General features: G+C 32.9%; 1 non-coding gene across 1 annotated transcript; it reads right to left on the reverse strand.

Annotated features, from left to right (window-relative positions):
• Nucleotides 1-4,029: 4,029 nt before the first annotated feature.
• On the reverse strand, nt 4,030-4,105 carry TRNAT-CGU (transfer RNA threonine (anticodon CGU)). The gene has a single exon. It is a non-coding gene; the product is annotated as a tRNA-Thr (tRNA).
• Nucleotides 4,106-4,860: the final 755 nt, after the last annotated feature.

Raw genomic sequence — 4,860 nt, forward strand, 5'->3', positions numbered from 1 at the left:
CCAACTTTATTTTTATATGTGCAATTTTAACATTAATAGTACATAATATTTTTTATTGATTAATATGGTTTAAGTGTATTTTTATTTTACCTTTCTTTTTTCAAGGAGCCCAGTATTTTCTTCTGCCCCTGGGGCCTCAACTGACTTTAATCCACCTCTGATTACAGACCATTCATTTTTTTTTTCTCTTAATGTTTTGAAATTTATTGTTTCATGAAGTCAATATGTTTTATGGCTGTTGTACCATTATCTCCAAATAAATTTTATTATTGATCTTTGATATTATAATGACCTTTGAATTTTACAATTTTGTGTCATTTTAATTTAAAATTCTTATTTTTTAACTACAAGCTATCCTTTAAGACTAAATAATCATTGTGTGTATATAACTAAATACAAATATATAAAAATGAGTTACAAACTAATTAATTTAAGAATGTTTATACATTTTTAAAAGCTCTTATTTATGAATAACTGTTGTAAATCATCCCTATAGGTACACGATGTACCTCAACCAAAAATTTGGTTTGGGTGTTGAGATTGATAGTGCACACCAATTATTGAAGATTCTGAATGGTGTATTCCTTACACAGAGAGGCTTCTTGAAAAAAAGCTCCCAAGAAGATCCAAAATGGCTTAAGAGAGCAAGGCAAGAAGACTAATGTGGGTTTTTATTGTGATTAAATGACAGGGTAAGGGGGGGTTCAAGTGCACATGGTCACAACTTGTGATGTTTAAACATCCTCAGCATGAAATGAGGAGACACTTGAGCTCTCTATCAGCCTCCCCATGTAGGAAGGATCAGGGGTGGGGTGTGGTGTGATGTGAAAGCTGTTAGCAGTCAAACATTAACAATGGACTCAGAGACTTATTACAGTAATGAATAAGCATGTGTATCTTAAATATTTATGTGGATTGGTAAAAGAATAATTATGAGAAATCTCTAAAATGTACATCATGTATTTTCCAACAATTTCTTTGTTAATCCAAATTATCTGCCATTCTCTTTTACATGTTGCAGTCTTTATCACAATTTAAGGTCTTTCATACAGTTGGAAGGTTTATAATTTAAAACACAAAAGTAATGCAAATATTTTATATTAGTTTAAACAGTTTAATTTATATTTAATTATTTTAAATTACTTTAAGTATTTTCTACTTTTTTTAACTCATATTTTAACTAACTTCCTTATTTATAAATTTATTTGTACTGAAGTAAAATGGTTAAAAATTCACATAAAAAGGGCAATTAAAACTCATGATATTTTATTATAATTAAAAAATAAGTTATAAGACTTTACTTTTTAATATTGTCTTTTATCTTCTGACCTAAAGAAACTCTTACACTATTAGCAGAAGCTTATCCTAAAACCTCAGCATTTCCACTGTAATGAGAAAACAGAAGTTGAAAGTTCTGAACCTACTCATGACTTTATTATTTCTACTTTTAGAACAGAACTGACCTTTCTCAGGCTCAGGTTTTAAAGGAAACATTCACATGACTTTGGGGGACTTTTAAAAAATAGGAACTTTCACCTTTGAGATTGATGTGATTAATGTCCATATATTTCTTATTTTATAGCCATGATGAATGGCTATGATGAAAATGAATGTTATTTTGACAATTTGCTGGTAAAAACTCTAAAGAATTTTTTTTCTAAAAATAACACAAAATATCTATTGTAGGAATATAAGATTGGTAAATCCAATCCTGACTCATTAGAAATAATTATTTCTAGTATATATATTCATTTTATGTATGTGAGTCCTCTTTTCTTAATGTTGTTAAAACTAAAAAAATGAATGTAAAAGAACAGTGATTTATATCTATAAACTGGTGTATGTTGAAAGAACAATATGAGGCTGGAATATGCATTTCTTCTTTTTTAGAAAAAAAACAAGAATATTTCTGTTGTTGAAATTTTAGTATTTATTATTATATCATCACAGAATTTATTTCATGGTAAAGAAATGGTGGACAAGGCCTGACCTGTGGTGGTGCAGTGGATAAAGCATCGACCTGGAAATGCTGAGGTCGCCGGTTCAAAACCTTGGGCTTGCTCGGTCATGGCACATATGGGAGTTGATGCTTCCAGCTCCTCCCCCCTTCTCTCTCTCTTCCCTCTAAAAATGAATAAATTAAAAAAAAAGAAAAAAAAAGAAATGGTGGACTAACTTATTGGAGGCTCACTTTTAATATCATCTGAGATACACAAACTATACATTAGGAATGTTATCCTAGGAAATGTGGTAAATTTCTCAAAGTAATAGGCATGTATGGCCTCTATACATAGAATTAATGTTTTAATATGTTGAAATTTTAGTATTCATTAAGCCTATCCTAAAAAATGTTTTGTCTTTGATATTTATCCTGGTCCATCCAGACATTTAATCTTTTTCAACTGAAGATTTAAACAACAAAAACAAGCTTATGGATACAAAAAACAGATTGTTGGTTGCCAGAGGTGTGTTGTAGGGATTGGATGAAGTAAGCTAAGGGGCTCAAAGGTACAAAGTTCCAATTATAAAATAATTCATGGGAATGTAATGTGCAGCCAGGAAACTTTAATTAATAATACTGTATAACACTTTTGAAAATCATTAAGAGAGTAGATCTTAAAAGTACCCATCACAGGAAAAAAAATTTATAAATATATATGAGGACAAATGTTAACTAGACTTACTGTAGTGATCATTGCTCAGTACATACAAATATCAAATCATTATGCTGTACAACTGACACTAATATAATGTCATATGTCAATTATACTTCAAAAAAAGATTTCAGTGTTTCTCCTGAATTATAGAATTTTGTCACCTTCTGCCTTTGATTACTGCTTTGAGTTCTTTCATTCTATTGAAGCTTTTAGTTCATAAATTTAGTCTTGGATTAATATGACTCAAATATATATTAAATTACAAACTGGAAAGATGTAAAAATAGATGAGAAAATAATCTTGGGAAGGTACATAAATAGATCTGTGGGACTGAGCAAAATGTTTGACGATATTTGTGCCACATAATATGTTGATCAGAATACACCCACAAGGAGGAGACTCAGTAATTAAGTAAGATGATCTCTCCTGTAAAATTCTGTCTTGGGTTAGCCTACATATTTATAAGGGTCCATGGCAACAAAGAATAAGACATGTAAAGCCTCTAAATATAAAGTATCCCTTGCCAAAGCTGATTTTCCAGCTGTCACTGTTAAGGATCCAATTGACAACAATAAAACAAAGTTTAAGTTTTTGATCTGGCATAATTTCCTGGCAGTATCACTGATGTTCGCAGGTTGTACCCACTATTCCATTGCATTTAGAAGCAATAATGATTTCTTCTCAGAGAAATTGATTCATATAGAGATTTGCTTTTCCTATCTGAAACAATTCCAGCTTTATTTATCAATTTGACATGCTATACATCATCAAGGAATTAATTTCATGGCAAAAGAATGGCAGAATGACCTACGGGAGGTTCACTTATAACATCATCTGAGAGACACAAACTACACATTTGAGATGCTATCCTACAAAATGTGGTAAGTTTCTCAAAGCAGAGGCCATCTACTCTAGAGTCATCTACCCCAGTAACAAAGAAATAAACAAAAAAATAAAATGGCTCCTCTTACTGACAGCAAATAAACTACTTTCCTATATCAATAAATTTGGTCAGTTGGCAGGGAGGTTATAGTTCTTTTTTTTTTTTTTTTTTTTTTTTTTTTGTATTTTTCTGAAGCTGGAAACGGGGAGAGACAGTCAGACAGACTCCCGCATGCGCCTGACCGGGATCCACCTGGCACGCCCACCAGGGGCGACGCTCTGCCCACCAGAGGGGCGATGCTCTGCTCCTCGGGGGGGGGGGTCGCTCTGCCGGGACCAGAGCCACTCTAGCGCCTGGGGCAGAGGCCAAGGAGCCATCCCCAGCGCCGGGGCCATCTTTGCTCCAATGGAGCCTTGGCTGCGGGAGGGGAAGAGAGAGACAGAGAGGAAGGAGGGGGGGGTGGAGAAGCAGATGGGCGCTTCTCCTGTGTACCCTGGCCGGGAATCGAACCCGGGTCCCCCGCACACGAGGCCGACGCTCTACCACTGAGCCAACCGGCCAGGGCTGAGGTTTTAGTTCTTGAGAGAGAAATGTTTCTACTAGGGTACAGCAATGGTTCTATTAAACGGGAAGCCCCCAGGCATTTTGTGCTCCCTATACAGATTCAGGTTGGCAAAGAAAGAGATCATTATATTAATATACATGATTTCAAATCTTTAGAGAATATTGAACAATGTTACTCCATGAGAATAAGGAAAATATATTTGAAAACTAGAAGTTTCCACTAATGTACTGCTTAGTATTCTTTTTATAAGAATAATAGTACTTTGGAAATTTTCACATGTCAACTTGATAGGCACATGACCACCAAGAAACAATCTATGTAAATACACAGGTTTCAGTCACTTTTGCTAACTGAAATACTGATAGAAGTTAATCCTCAATCACAAGCACTCCATATAATTATTTTGATTTTACTCATTACAACCTCAGTTTGCACCCAAATTGGTAATTTATTGTTAATCATTTAAATTCCATTTTTTAAGTATTTTAGTGGTGATTAAATATTTTGCCACCAAAAGACTTTATATTTAATAACTTATAGAGCTTTCTAATTACTTGTGAGTTATTTTACTTTTGACTTTTTAATTCATTTGGAATTTGATACAGAGTTGAAGGTATTTATGTAAGTTTCAGCTTTAATAATTAGTTATTAATCCTAGCAACTGTTACTGAATTATTTTAAATTTATTTTAATTATTATATATAATGAAAATTTTCTCAAATAGTTTGAAATATAACTTTATAAACATATTTTGT

Source organism: Saccopteryx bilineata, chromosome 1 (assembly GCF_036850765.1).
Source record: "Saccopteryx bilineata isolate mSacBil1 chromosome 1, mSacBil1_pri_phased_curated, whole genome shotgun sequence".
Classification (NCBI taxonomy): domain Eukaryota; kingdom Metazoa; phylum Chordata; class Mammalia; order Chiroptera; family Emballonuridae; genus Saccopteryx; species Saccopteryx bilineata.